The following is a 16,549-nucleotide window of genomic DNA, read 5'->3' as shown; positions in this document are numbered from 1 at the left end:
ACCCCACCTGGCAAGTTGTCACATTTCACTTCCGTTCTTTCGATGTAAATAAATAAAATAAAAAACACTGTATTAATGAAACAAAACCACACAACTGTACTAGACGTGTGCAATTGTGGGAAAAATAAATACTCTGAATCACAAGTGAATTTACACAAAGGAGTGAAAAAAGTCAAAAAAGCGTTAGGTTGCGCCCTGCTCTGCTCTCCCCTACTCCTTCCGGTTTCTCACAAGTTTCGGAAATATTTTTTTCGAGTTTACGTGACGTCAGCAAAGGCGGAATTTTCGATCAGAGCGAGAGAGAAACATGGACAGAAACGACAAACGAGCCCATTTTATCACTCGACAGGGAAGTCGTCGGCTGCGCTGCACAGGTCACAGGACTTCACGAAATCAACATTGTCACCCAAGAACTGTGTTTATACAACCCTGTTCAGTTTGTTCCCCACATTTCGGCAATGATTGTTTTATAAACAAGGCCCAGTTCAACTCCGTATTTGCTTATCGTCTAATGCTGAAAGATGAAGCGGTCCCAACGATAAAGGTTGACGGTCAAGCGTTGTAACCGCAGGCGGTGAGTAAACTGCTTCAAATGTGTTGTTGGCTTTTGGCACATAAAGTAAACAACATATATGCACATACATACGTATACATACACACTTGGAACTTGGTAGGATGATTAAAAACAAATATCCCCCTGGGCATCACTGTAAGTTATATAGACTGCATAGCAAACGTACACTTTTATGTATTACATCTATATAAGAAACAGACCCCAAATCTCAAATGTTGTTGTAGAAGAGATCTCAACAACATCTGCAATGCCTCAAACATCAGTCTTAAAATTAAAGTCTTATAATATTAGAATCTAATTCTTCCAAAACTGATAATTTGAGCAATGCTAAATTCATATTAGTATATTAATAATTTACTCTACAGAAATAAGTTTTCTTTTTTTTCTTCTTTTAGAAACATCTGAGACAAAGCTGATGCCATATTTAATGATTAAGTATCCTGGGCTATGAAAGAGAAAAATAAGAATTTACCACAATGGAAAAATAATTATATCCTTAAATTTGTTACTGATTCTAAGCGCAGGTTTTTTTTTGTCACCAATGATTGTGTCACCATGTAAGCAATGTTCTAGCCGCTCTGTCTTTGTTGTCTGAGGTTTAACAAATGGACAGTCAGACAGCTAGTGTTCCACTTACTCAGAGGTGTTGGTCTCATCTGTATTGTGGCTGGCAGCACAGTCATCTTCATTCTCTTTGTCCTTACTGAGGAAGGTGATCTATCAGACCACAGACATCATGGTGAATCTAGCTGGCCTCTGCCTTCTCCCATTTGAATTGAACACACAGTGTTTTAGTGCTCTGCAAGCGTTCCTCTAACCAGGACAGGATTGAGAATGAGTGAGCTGTCCTTGGCTTGTATTACTGTCCCAATATGATTGAGTTCCTTTGCTGGAATTGAAGAAAGGATGAAAATTGAGGACTTGACTTTCTGAGCCATGTGTTTCAGTAGGAAACAGTAATCTCATTTCCATCTAGGTCATTTTGCCTGTTCTTTCATATTATGAGTAGTGAGCTGTTTCACAAAAAGTTTTTATGGAGGATTTTAAGCTGGCGCTATGACTAAGATTAGCTTTCCGAATGTGTAGTGTCATCATTACTCAATTTATTACAACAGCTTCATTAATGTTTTTGTTGTTGCAATTTAAGATGTTGTGTGCATATTTAAAATCTAGTTAAGACACTGTAACTTCCAATAGGATTTGAATGTTGGGTACTTAAGTGCTGATCAAGAACGTATTTTTGTCTGTGTTCCTCAACAGAGCAAGTTCTGGCAGTCTAACTCTTGTGGGGGCATGATCACAGCGCGATAATTCGACTGACTAAGAAGTTCCTGCTTCAATGACTTTGTCCCACGGAGGGATGCGACTTCCAGACCCCTCAGATTGATTGTTTACTTGGGAGCTGAGGGAGAAGAGCATCTAGTTGTTTCCCAAGGTGAGTGTTTTTTCCAAACACCTGCTGTTAAATAAGCGGGGCAGACCTCTGGCCGCCGCTCTCCGGCCAGGGGAATACACTGGCTTTGTCTCCGTGATGAAGAACTAGAGCTATTTATCCACCCCCCATCCGCTGGATATGTCACCAGCAAGGTGCTTAGGCTTGAGTGTTATATATAGACTTCCTCAGCCTCTAAATAGAAATGAAATGGGATTGCCAGTGTTTGTGTTGGGCCAACATCGGAGGGAAAAAAATTAGAGATCCGTTCCTTGTGCGTTTCATCACCTGCAAAGCCAATGAGGGAGAGCACTGTGTGCCCGGCGACTGCAAACTGCGCCCAGGTTACTGCACGCTACAGTAGCCAAGAATGTGTGGTTCTGTAGATGATTAAATCAATACAATTTTGACAAGACATGTAGGAACATGCCTCTTTATTTTACGCAGTTCCTTCCCCATCGTCAGGGGGCATTTATCACCCAACCCCAGCGCCGTCATCTAATGGAGATTGTTCTTTAGTCTGCGCTTGATCGAGAGGCAGGATTATGATGCATGTCGATAGTTTGCCGAGATATTGACACAGGGACAAAGAGCACAGCCTGCAGCCGCTAGCCCGTCTATTCCCAACACGCGGCGACATACGCACACAGTCATCACGGAAGTATCCCCCGTGGATGATTCCCATTGATATCCCATTGATGAATCGGCCCGAGCGCCCGGGTGACTGGAGGCGGTCGTTAAGACCCCCGCAAACTCATTCAGCTAGCGATTAACTCCGCGAACGTCTGCCACGTTTCTCATCTTTATTTACCCTGGCCGTTTTCTCAGTGTGTTCTCCCTGTCCTCCCACACGTCCTCGGGACCTTTATCGTGGGCTTCTCACAAAGGGTTAATGATAAAAGACAGAACGTGAGGAAAAGAACGCCGAGGGATAATGAATATGAAAAAGGGGGGCTGCATTGGAAAGAGGAATGAGATGGGGGGGAGCTAATGACAGGTGTAGCTGTAAATTCTTCATTCTGCATGGGCTGATGGGAAGCGCTCGGCTGTGCGCTCGCCTGTGACTTTACAACTAATCCTGTTTGTAAGTTATTATTTATCTTCAGCAAACTTTGTCAAACTTGGGCTTTGATTTTTTTTTTTTTTCTTCTTTTTTCTCCTCCCTCCTCCGATTTCCCTCTTGTGGCTCGCACTCGCACATGCTCCCCACATAATTTATGACTGCCTCTGGTCCTCATGACAGATTATTAAAAGTAGAATTAGTTTTTTGCGCTGGATTTTTCCACTGGGAATTGGGAAGGCAGTCCTCTCAGAGGAAGGTCTCTTACGAGGTCTCCATTACTAATAGAAGTTTTTTCCCTTTTTTTGATGGGGGTGAGAAGACTAATGATTTGAATTTACTGTAGCAGGCGTCACGTGGTTGGAAAAGCATCAGCAGACGAGACAAGAGGTTAAGTTCTTCCCCGTAGAGAGCTTTATTGGATTGTTTAGCAGCAGAAGGATAATGTTTTTGTCAGAGAATGCCGGAGCGCGCTACTCTGGCTACGGAGAGAAGAAAGATGAAGAGACCGAAAAAAAGACAGAGTGAGCGCCAGATATGGGGAGACAGAAAAGAGCTTTTCTCTTATGTGGGTGGTTTAGAGATAGAGGGACACAGAGACAAAGTGGAACCGAGACAACATTGTTTTATGTAATGCAACTGGACAAACTGCGAGTTGGCGATTTCCAAATGCGATTCGTTTCCTCTTTTGTTCTTTTATTCTTTCTGTCATGCGCTCACATGCAAAAAAAAAAAAAAAATTCAGGATAGATGGGCACGCATGCACACACGCGCGTGCACACACACACACACACACAAAGTGCTATTTCCATTCACCTGATGGCCGTTTGGAGCTTGTTCTCCCAGCATGCTACTGCAGCATGGGAACCAGAGGGGAGTCACAGCACAGCTGAGAGCCTCGGCTTAATCTTATGCATCATTAAGCACTCAGCGGCAAGCCAGCGCTGTTCATATACATCATCCACGCTTAATAAACATAATGATGACATAAGATGTAATTCTAGATGAATTTTCATTTTATAGGGAAATGGAGAATTCCTGTAGAAAGGAAAAGAAAGAAAAAAGTAAATTATCAGGGAAGTACAAAATAAATGATGTTTTTTTCAGCAAGATGAATAGCGGTGTTTGGGGCTTTAGAGCGGGAGTGGAGAGAGAGTGTGATGCGGGAAAGGGATGAAGGGGCAGTGGAGGTGACTGGGAAAGGGGGGCAGCGGCCATTTGTACGTTTTAATCGCGGGAGTCTGATAGACAGGCTGAGGGAGTCGGAGTGGGACTCATCCATCATGTGCACTGAAAATCAGTAGTTTGAGAGGTAGTGTTTCAGCCCGGGTCGCCTTACAGGGGAGGAAATAGGATTCTGATGAAAGTGTGAGGGGAGAGTGGCCCTAGACACTTGCCGGGGCAGCTGGGTCACCGAAAGGCAGAGGAGACCTGAGATTACCGCATGTGCCCAGCCCGGACCCATCTCTTGTAGCACAGCGACGAGCGGCATCCATGAATTAATGCAAAGAGGAGGGAGATGAATCGCCCTTTGAAATTAGCGAGCACTTTGAATTCCGACGGAGTGGGCCGGGCAAACTACTTCCCCTCTATCAGTGACTCTTGACACGGGTAGATAAAGGCGCAGAACGAGCATCTACAAATCAAAGCGTAATTACGACTGCTGGCATCCCATAAACGCTTTAGTCAAGATGGCCGCTCGGAGCTGTGCGCTGTTTGTACAGCTGTGTGAGCCCAAGCTTCAGATGCGGCAGAGTCGGAACGCCAGCAAGTGCACAGTTGCATGTCTGCCAAAAGGCTGAGGAAGTGGAATGCTCTGCTTCTGTCTAATGACTAACTAGAGCAGATCAGCAATGCAACCTCCTTGATGCAGTACTCTGAATACAATAGCACAAATAGTTGTCTTTGATATTTATTCTTTCTTTTTTTCTTTTTTTTTTTGGCTATATTGACTTCTCATAAATGCTTTATATATATATATATATATATATATATATATATATATATATATATATATATATATATATATATATATATATATATATATATATATATAGATATATAGCTTATTATACATACATACATACACATATATATATGTATGTATATATATATATATATATATATATATATATATATATATATATTTCTGTCAAAAAAGGCTGTTCTTAAAAAAAAAAATTAAGAATCCTAAAAAAAATTACAGTTTCCACAAAAATATTAACCTCCACAACTGTTTTTAACATTGATAATAAAAAGAATGCTTTTTGAGCACCAAATCAGCATATTAGAATGATTTCTGAAGGATCATGTGACGGTAATGATGCTGAAATGCAGCTTTTACAGTACAAGAATACCTTACATTTTAAAATATATTCCATTTTAAGCAGTTATTTTAAATTGTAGTAATATTGCTCAATATTACTGTCTTTAAAGTATTTTTGATTAAATCAATTGAACCTTGGTGAGTATGAGACTTGAAACGCATTAAAGAATCTTATCGATCTCAGTCTTTTGCATGGTAGTGAATGGACATATTTTACAATTTACATTGGATAAATAGTAGTACTTATAATGTTTAAATGACTAAAAAGTAATTTAAAGAGTATTTATATTATAATTAGTGTATGTATATGTACTATAAGCGTTTTAACATAGAAAATGTGGTGCGGTTGTGAGTAGAGAAAATAAACACTGTTTAGCACTCCACTGTAGTGCCAGGACATGTCCCAGTAAACTTGCTGCCAATGTTCTACTGGATCTTTTCCCAGAATGCAAGTCCTTGTTAATATGGGCATACAGTGTTCTCAGAATGTATGAATTCATGAGTTACATAAATCATGCAAGTGCAAAAAAAACAGGGACTGAACAAATAGCAAACATTCCATGTAATAGGCTAGCTAACATCTTCCCCCTCAACCACTCAAACAGTTGTACTGTAATTCAATTGATTTAAAGCATTCATTTAAAAATAATGGTACCAGAATTATGTTGGAGTATGTTTAAGAATGTAAGTGAGTCTTTCATGGTTCTAAGGTGATATCATTATGTGTATCACCTGTTATGGAAGATCCTGACAGAATCTAGTAATCTTCCATTGACCTTGTACCTCCTTTATGTTGTGCTAATGTCTGTGCTTTTGATGTATTTTAGCTCTCTTGAAGTATAGAGCTGTTCCTGGCACCACTGGCATATTGTATCTTGTTTCTCCAACTATTAAAAGTGTCAGCGGTTGTCTTCTGTTGCTTTTATATGCTGTTATTAACGACACAATGCTAACCGCCCAGAGTGTACATCTAATTAAAACCTCCAAACAGTTATAGCAAGGAATGAATCCAAAAGATAGGATATAATCATAGCAAATAATGTGTTTTTTTTTTTCCCACTGCCTTTGGAGGTTGGGTTGTAATGGGCTATCTGTATTCATACTGTGGGTTGTGAACCCGCTCAATGATTGTTATAGAGCGCTGTTAAAGTTGCGAGTTCCTGCGGCAGCTTTTATTATTGCCAGCTCTCTGATTTCAAAGCCTCTTTTAATTTATTACATGTTTATTTGGGATTAAGGTTAAATTATTGAATGAACTAAATTTTGTAACTGTAATCCGCAGCAATCAGTTAGCATAATGCTAACAATGCCAAAGTAATGGGTTTGCTTATGGGGAATGCAGGAACTGATAACATGTATAACTTAAATGCAACAAAAGTCATTTTTGGAAAACGATAAGCTGGTGCTATCTCCTCATAGGTTCACAAAAAAATGTAAGAACCATGTATATATGTGATTTAGATGACTGCTAGTCTTTGGGGTGGTATATGTATCTTTCTGCCGTAATGCATTTTTGTCTGATTGGCCGGGGTCTCCGCAGATCCCCCCTTTCATTCCTGCCCTTTGACACAGTCATCTCCCAGAACCCAAGCCTGCTGGCCTGCATTCAAGCCCCCTGTCTTAACCTGAAGAATTATGTGTGCAGATAATTAGCTCTTATAGGTACACTTTCCATTTCTTCACTTCACTAAGCACATCATCTTCCTTCCCTCTTTATTGTTTGCTTTGCTTTGTCAGATCGATGTCTTGCTACTGCGTAAGTAGCAGTCATATCTAAAGCAACATAAATCACAACAAGGTTCCCTGTCGCACCAGTCACCGCACGCTCCGTCTGGAAACGTAGTAGGGAGCGTCTTTTTTTCCGCATGGATCTCGGATGCGGGTATGACTGCGCTCAGCCTCTCGATGTCTGTTTGTGTGGCGCTGTGCTCACTGGTCTTTTGCCATGTAAAATGGAATGTGATTACACAGTGCTTCACTTTGGCTTTCAGAGGCTGTCAGAACATCAGGCATTTGTGTCAGATCCCTCTCCGCCCATCCCATAATATCCTCCTGCTCCCTTTGAGTCGGGGGCAGACTGTTGAGGGGGAACTTATCAGATTATCCCCTATCAGGTGCCTTGGTGGGGAGCGGGGAGCGGGTGGGCAGCATTTCTCCTGCCATTACTGCCAGCCCTGTGATCATGCCCCGCTAATGAATGCGCAAATGCAAATAGCCCTTCCCTGTAAAAGTTGACATTGTCTCCTGTGATAAATTTTCTGCTGAGGTAAGAGACAATTTAGAGTGGAATTACAAGCAGGCTCTTTGTCACTCTTCGGGTCCATTTACATCCGTAATTAGCTGTAATTCCACTGCACCCATTAGAGAGAGAGAGAGAAGAGAGAGAGTCACCACTGAAACAGATAAGCAGTAAAAAGGGGCGAGAGAGGGGAAAAGAGAAGCGCCAGATCTCTTGATGCTTTGCACAGCGCCGTCAGCTGGTGATTTATATGCACCCCTACGCGCTTGTCGCCACGCCAATGGGTGTAAACATTGATTAGGAGCAGGAAATGAGGCACACACTTTGTCCTCTGTGTCAGGGTCTTTGGGTCGAGGAAGAGGAAGGCTCATGGTCTTAATGTGTACAGTCCTCAACACCTGAGCGCATTTTAGAGGGTGGCGTTAGATACGCCTCTCAAGCATTACCCAAACAAACACATGACATTGTGCCACAGTGCTGCTTGAGTGACAAGCTCAGACTTGTCATTGAGTATCTTTCAGACCTGTGACACTCGCACACGCGGGAGTCATAGTGCGTGGTTTTTCTGTGTGAGGATGATGTGCATCAGCCGGAAAAACAAACGTGGATTGATGGAAAGCTTCGAATGAGATGCACCAATGATTGTTTTGTTTTTGAGCACATCTACGAGTGTTGCCCACCACAGGTGGTAAATGAATGCAGGACTATGACCTCGGTGTGTGTACCGTGTATTTTCCCCTGCGGTGCACAAGGGGCCAAATAATCCTCAAAAAGGTCAAGGTGCATGTCTCCTTCCCTACTTCTTCACCCCTATCTAATGAAAGTGTTTCCCATGTTTGCATGACATCTATCTTAGCCAATCCCCCCAAATCCTGTCATTACAAAGCTTAAGTGTTTGCTAAACCTCCTCTACAGATTTCACATAATCCATTAGTAGCAACAAAATGTTTTTCTTAGTGAACCTAGCAAACACAAGTGTTAGGGAAGCTGCTTTGAAACCGTAGCTTGCCAAGCCACAAGCTAATCAAGTAGTTAAACTACAGCCAAGCGACTATAAAAAAAGTAATTAGCTACAAACTAAAAACAAGAAGTAGCTTGAAGTTATTAAGGGAGTCATTTGTTTTTATAAATAAATAATACCCAATTATATAATTTATAATTGTACTTATGAAGGCACAAAAACATGCCATTTTGAATGAAGTAGCATAGCCTATCTTGGAGTTAGCATCTTGATCTAAATTCAACCAACAATAACTTAACCATGACAGAGTTGAAAATACAGTACATGGAGTTTAAAAGGGGAGTCAAATTGGTGAATCAATTTTAATTGTTCATTTGCATGAACAGCCTAGAATTCATCTAAAGTTTCCAACGCAACATACAAGAGAGAACCATGTGGACGTTCCAGTGCTTCACGTGAGTGAGGGGACAGTTTTGGATGAACCGATTCACTGAAATGAATCCCAGGTTAGATTCATAGATTCAGGTTCATAGATACTTTAGGTTTAACTGATTTACTAGAATGAATCAGTCTTTCAATGCTATAAGGGAAATGGGTCATTGAGGTGTGCGCATTTGATTATTAGTTCAAAAACAACAGCTGTTTTTAATTGCTGGGAAGCAGTTCAATCAGTATGAATGGTGAGGCGAAAGTTGGCGATGACATGTAAAAATTGCGAGTCTTGTGAAGTGTGTGCACTATGATTGATGATCAAAATCTAAAAGAACAATGAACATTTATTGACATTATATGAGTAATCTATTGAAGAAACATACTATGTTAGTTTATATGTTTGGTTGTGTATAATAAGTATATTGCTCTATAATAAAAAAAGTTTTTTCATCATAAAATCCAATATTGTATTATAAAATCCATCAGGACCATTCTAGCATTTCATAAATATTTTTTATAAAGTCCCCTTTTAAAAAGTGTCTCCATTTTTTCATACTCTTTTGGATGAATGGATATAAATAGTAATTTACCCGCAGGAGGCCTTTAGAGGATCGCTCGTTCAGCACTATTTGTGTTTCTGTCTTACAAGTATACCGATTCATATAAACTCATTCAGGGCATAAGTCCAAATGTATCAAACTGAATCGCAAACTATTTCATAACTTTTTGCAAACTCATTTGACCTATTAGATGTGGTTTTACTCATTCGTGAATCGATAGATTCTAAACTGCTGATAGAAGTAGGTAAGGTAAGAATTGGTAAAAAAAAAAAAAAAGTTTCCATTTAAAAAAAAAATGTCTTTATATATCAATAAATAATTAAAATGTAAGTACTCTGAAAAAAAAAGAGTATAAAAATTGAGTGTCTATAGACCTCTCACCATACCTGTCAAGTATCCCGTTTTGGCCGAGAAAGTCCCATATTTTACCCTTCTTTCCCGCCGTCCTCCTGTATTAGTATTTTCCTGTAAATATCGCGTATTTTAAACTGTGTTATTAAAAAATAATAATACCGGAGGAAAAAAACAAAAACATTTCCATTCTGAGCTCTGTAACTAGCCTCGCGATAACTGCCATCTGCAATAGCCTACACTGGCCGTTGTCGCGAGGTTAGTGTGTGAGGTCAGATGACGAGTGACAGCACTGGAAAAAACCCGAAACAAAACGGATAGGAGACGGATGATGGACGTAAAGATACAGACAGAAGGCACTCCTGCCAAAAAAACAAAACCCTTGTGCAAATACCGTGATCAATGGTACAGCGAATTGAATTTTCTGAAGAGGAACAGGTGGGGGACAGTAAGTTTTGTAACTGTGACTTCATCATGTGCGAAAGCGGAAGATTTTTTAAAGTGACAGTAACCACTTATAATGACAATGTAAAGAAAAAAAGTAATTGTTTACTAAATATGCTCTGCTCTTGACTAAATAACTTAAGTACCTTTAATAAGGATTAATCTATATATAATTTTATAATGTATGCAGTGCAAACAATTTATTTATATTTCCTACTTGTTAAGTTGTTATACAAGTAGGAAGAGCACAGGTACAAATTAAAGTATTATTATACTGGGTCTATGTGAGTATTTATGGCTTTTTATGCATAAGATGTCTTTTAGTACTTACTATCAAGCTAGAGTACAAATACTGGTAAAGTTTAAAATATATATTTATAAGGCAAAGCTAAAACCGGGTAGCAATGATACATGTTTTTCCAATAACATCAGGTATACTATGATGAATTTCGTGTAAGATTTATAACGCATACGGTGTTTTGCATGTAAGAGTTTCCATGATGAAAGCATTGTTGACTAGTAGTAGCTACAGCTAACTAAGTTCTAAGAAAAGCTTTTACACATGCATTTTGTTATCTAAAGTTAAATTTTGCGAAATTCAACATGACAGCAGTCGACTTCAGCTAAGCATATTGAGTATTTATCATCTCTACTTATGGCTGAGTGTATAACATTGTAACTTTATGTTAAGTAATGTTATTTTAACTATATTAGGCAGCCACGTGTGTGAGTGATACATGCTTCATGAAAACATAAACCAAAAAAATGTGTAATCAAAATGAAAGATTACCTGTCCAGCAGAAATACAGCCAGCCAGGAGTCGTTTTTCAGCCCCTTGAGGTCCCTCAGTTCTAGCCATCGTTGGAAAGCCACGCCAATATTTACTCGCGTGTGATTTCTTTGTTTATCCAAAGACTTTTGTGCATTGCCTTTTTTTTGTACTGTCTTCCTTTTTTTTGCATTGTTTGCCTTCGCTGACTGCAAAACCCGGCACTGTGAATTTTGAATGCTCTTGCTCTTCCTAGGGGTGCGCGCATGTGTGGGCAGAACCTGTAGCTAAAGCGGTGGTAGCCATGGTAGCGAGAGAGACTGACAGTCGCCCAAGCCAATCATTTGTTTCGTCCCGAACGAAAATAATGAGCGTGTTTATTGCAGATTAAAAAGTCTAGAGTCACTCGATTTTTATACTCTCTTTTTCAGAGAACTTACATTTTAATTATGTATTGACATATAAAGAAAGTTTAAACAAATTTGGACAAAAGTGTTTTAGATCATTCTTACCTACCCTACCTTCAAGGAAAATGATTTCACACAGAAAGTAATTTCCACCATAGACAAGAATTTATTAGGAATATTTTACAAGGCCCCATGCCCCGTGCACATATGTTTGTATTTTCATACGTGGAGACATCACGCGTACACCCGTTTCACACATACTCCATGTGCGGTGCATATTTTTTTCCGTACCCATGTTGGATTACAACTTTTTACACTGCACGCGGATGCGGTCAGTCAGTGCGTTCCAGGAGCTGTGCATGTACAGCTATTGTTTCCGCACCAGGTCTATTTTTTGCTGTACTGGATGCGCTGTATTAAAGTGGCAGTGCATTGTTTGCATTAAAATAAACATGTATTGTCATGAAAATCTAGTAATTTCACCACAGCTGCATATAATTTGACATTAATTTAAATTCTACTCAGTTTAAAAGTCATCACATGGCTTTATATATATAAAATTGCAATGTTTGTGATTTTAACATTGACTATAATAGGCCCCTATATGTTTAAATGTTTTGTCACTTGCGTTGCCTTGGCAACAGGCAACAAAATATATAAATCTATATTTTGATGCTATATATAAAGTCATTGGAATAAAGGAACTGAATAAAACGTTTATATTTAGTGCGTTTAAATGTGATATCTATGAAAGAGTGTAATCAAGATAATTGCAATGATGACGCAATGTTCAGTAGCCTAACAACTTTTGTATTTGAAATAGAAATAATGAATTATTGATATATATTGATAAATAATGAATTTCATACATCCGCGTATCAGTTACGCACTGCAATCGCAGCATATGTGAGAAAACAACAGCACGTGCGGCTCCTGCATCGCATACGTACTGCCACACGCACAGCAGACAGAGTGTGTTTGAAACGGGCGTTAGGCAGACATCAGTCACAAGCACCACAACTGAAAAAGCTGCCACCTTATATAGGTCCTCCACAACCAAAGCAATGATCTTATGCTCTGTAATTTGGAAGTGATTGACCCCATGACATTCTGACCCCATGAGCTTCATTCACCCCATGACATTCTGAGTGATTTGTGACTCAAACTTATGCGTTTGAATGGCAACACTATCAAGCCAAAATCTAAAATAAAATCAGACTATCACAGACTCTCTCTCTCTCTCTCTCTCTCTCTCTCTCTCTCTCTCTCTCTCTCTCTCTCTCTCTCTCTCTCTCTCTCTCTCTTCTCCTCTTTCTCTCTCTCTTCTTTCTCTCTCTCTCTCTCTTTCTCTCTCTTTCTCTCTCTTTCTCTCTCTCTCTCTCTCTCTCTCTCTCTCTCTCTCTCTCTCTCTCTCTCTCTCTCTCTCTCTCTCTCTCTCTCTCTCTCTCTCTCTCTCAGAGTTTAAATTTTAGGGGGATCTAACTGTTTATCATACAGTACACACATTTAAATGTACCAGTAATCAAACCAAGTAGCCTTTTTTAGAAATAAAAGTAGTAAATAAAATAAGAACAAATAAACAGATTACAAACAATAGCACAAATAAATGCAATAGAATAGAAGATACAAATTAAATAGACTGCTTTATTTTTTCAGGTAGGTCTAACATTCAGATAAGAACTGAATAAAAAAAATGCATAGTAATTACATTTAAAACAACATTGGATAATGTTCTTTGTAAAAAATTAAATAGCGTACAGATGAAACTATTAAAGTTACACAAGTTGATCAGTCAAGAGCATGGATCCTAAACACTGTTCCTGTTACTCGTTCTTCCTGAACTGTTTGTGACTGTGTTTACGTTAATACTCTTCCAGATGTGCACTGATAATTTTTTGAGTGTATTTGACCAATAATAAGCTGGAAAAAGAAGCAAATGTTTGCACTTGTATCATGTCAGAGGCGGCTTCATTACAGTACGCTATGTGTGTGCGCTTCAGATGTGAGCACGAAATCTGCGGGGATTAGTAGAATTAATCCCGCGCGAAATTCAGACCGATCACACACTAACACTAACACACTGTCATGAGGAAAAAGTTCAGCAGAACGCGCGTTCGCCCGTGCTCAGAGGTTAACCGGGCTGAGTGAGAATATGCCGGTGTGTGTCAACTCGCTGACGGTCAGAGAAGGAGAGCGCAGCTGGTATCGATACTGTAAAAACTGAGAATCGTATCGTTTCAGATATTCCAGTATCGATACATATCGAAATATTGATATTTTTGACAACACTAGTTCTGATGTGCCCCCAGGTTCCCAAAAGAAAATAGGCAGCGGCTATTTGCACAAAGCGATAATTGCTAATTACAATAAGTGTAAATAGTTTTAGATGCTATTTACAAATTGAAATAGCTTTACTAAGTTAAAATAGATTCTATTTACACCATATAAAAGTAGGCTAGTTCTTGTTTAAATAGTAATAACATGCAATTTATACTTTATTTTGACAAATACATACTATTTGCACCTCAGTATTGTTGTACAGTGTAAATGATTATATTTATTACGATTATAAAATGCATGCCTGTAGGAGCCTTAATTTGCTTATTTTCACTGACTAAGTATTTGTGTTTAGATTGTAAACTTTATTTATTTGTGTGTACTATTTAGATAATGTATACATAAATATTTTCTAGACATTTAAAGGGTCCTCTCTCCCCTTGGGGCCCTGGTAATCAGTACTGCTTTTACCCCGTCCGACACCCCTGGTAGGCAGTAGTCCTTAAAGTGAAAGCAACCTAATAAAGCCTATAACCATCAAACAACAATAACTGGTAAAAAAACAAACAGTAGCCTACTTAAACGTAAAGCACTGTTTGTATCTTTGTTGTATTTATTTGTCCTTCTATCATTGTTTATTAGTTCTTATTTTATTACTGAGTGTTTACTTAATTCATTATTTGAGAACATTTTACTTATATTAGGCAATTGCTTATTGCTGTGATTTACTTAATAATGCTCCCAGATATTTCCCATCCTAAGTGATCATGTTATTAAAGCTATAGTACACCACTGGACAAGCTTTTTTTTTAGTAAGATATACCAAAATAAACCAGATTTGTCCACACCACAAAATCCAGTCATTTTGATTGCAAAAATCCTGGAGGGACTGATAGTTATTTATAGTAATATTAAGTGCTTTGAGACATGAGGTAGTTTAATGGCGTCTCTTGTGACGCTTTTGTTTGGTCCATGCTGTATGCGCTCATGTGTTTTACATTTATGCATTTGGCAGACATCTTTATCCAAAGCGACTTGCATTGCATTCAAGGTACACATTTTTACATTGTCGGTTCTTTTGAAGGAGGCTTGGCTTTGTAGAGCGCTCTGAAGGTTGGGTGGGATCTTATGCTTTCAAAGCTAGTTTGCTATTGCTAGCCTATCCGTAAATTGCCAACCCTGCCTTTAACTTGATTAGCTACTTAAAAATAGCTGAATTATGTTCATAAAACGAAAGTGTTTTTAGGTTAGTAGTGTCACTAGTCGCTTCATTTGGTTACTCCCCAACACTGGTAAGCAAGCATTTTTTTTTCCTTTTTCCTGTGACCTGTCCCATTAATGTCTTCTTAAACAGTGCCCTTTCATTGACCATTTATTTGACCTCCATTTGAGAGCCATACCTGAGTGCTTTTGTAATGCCATCTTCCAGTGAGCTTTAATGAGGCTCATTGTGATGTCTAATTGTCTAGCAGACATTTACCGCATCAAATATCATTTGCTTGGATTCATTAACTATAATGAAGGAATCTGCACACCACACTCTTAGAGTCGCCATTTAAAACGATATGTATGTCCAGCTCTGCTCTGTTGATGCCAGCAGACACCCCCCCTCCCCCACCCCCCCTTCCTCTAGTGCCGTTTCATTCCCTATGTACCTTCTGGTCTGTTACCCTGGTGCTGTAAAACATAGATGCCTGAATTGTGCATTAGGGCACCATGATTACATCCATCAATCATGTCGGAGAATTTGGAAATGATGGTTTAATGTACCTTTTTAACTACATGTAACTTTGTTGCTGCCTCTGTACATATTTTGTGCCATCGATATGAAATGCACGAGAAGGAAGGGTGGAAAAGAGAGCAAAAACCCATTGTGTTTTTTCCCTGTCATTAAGCTGTGCCTGGGAGATGATGTGGAAGCCGTATGTGGTCCAGGGGAAGTATTTATGGCCCTGCTTGAATCTGGTTGGGCTTCGCTGATAGCTGAGATAATGGGAGCGAATGGGATGCAGCGAGCTGTTCTAATGGCACCAACAAGACATGGGAACAGCCAGGATAAATAAATGTTAGCCATTTTCTCTACTCCACACCATTTGCATGTTCCATCATTAAAGCTGCTTAAATAGTTCCGATAATAGAATAATAATAAAAGAACTGGTCGCATTTAAAAAGTGGAAAGCAGGTCTTTAAATTTTCTTAATGCATTTAATGCAAAGGCTCCGTGTTTCAGTTGAATAGTGGAGTTGTGTTCGGCTGAAGATAGCGGGAGCTTTAATTTTAATTTGTTTTAATTCTGACACTTATGCTCCAGTGGCTTTTCTTGTGAAATGGGGATGAATACAAACAAGATTTCACTTCATTAAACAGCAACAAACTGTACGGAAATTGCACTTACTTATGGAAATGGATTTTAAGCATGCAAAGCATTACTTGCTCGGTCTACGCTGAAATTTGAAAAACATTACAGGGTGAGCCTATTAGCTCTGACAGAGTTGAGCACAATTACTGAATGGGGGGGATCAAGGTACAGCTAAACCCATGGTGATAAAAAGTGACAAGCTATTAGGAAAGTATATTGACCTTAAAAAGCACTTAATTTAATAAACCGCAGTTTGCACAGGTGGCATTACTCTGAGACTGGCGTAAGAAAAGACAATGATAGAAATATCACTATTTTTACAGAGGTATATTATACAAAATGATCTCTCTGTTAAATA

The 16,549-nt window shown here is 39.1% G+C and overlaps 1 protein-coding gene across 1 annotated transcript in view; it reads left to right on the top strand.

Annotated features, from left to right (window-relative positions):
* Positions 1 to 292: 292 nt before the first annotated feature.
* Positions 293 to 16,549, top strand: part of cdhr1a (cadherin-related family member 1a) — a 143,622-nt gene continuing 127,365 nt past the window's right edge. The window contains exons 1-2 of the mRNA XM_067421127.1: positions 293 to 574; positions 1,835 to 2,009. The gene's annotated coding sequence lies outside the window, so the exon portion shown is untranslated. The remainder of the gene's footprint in view (positions 575 to 1,834; positions 2,010 to 16,549) is intronic.

Source organism: Pseudorasbora parva, chromosome 17, assembly GCF_024679245.1.
Source record: "Pseudorasbora parva isolate DD20220531a chromosome 17, ASM2467924v1, whole genome shotgun sequence".
Lineage (NCBI taxonomy): Eukaryota > Metazoa > Chordata > Actinopteri > Cypriniformes > Gobionidae > Pseudorasbora > Pseudorasbora parva.
The sequence above is the reverse complement of the archived record's forward strand: the minus strand, read 5'-3'. Positions and strand labels throughout refer to the sequence as shown.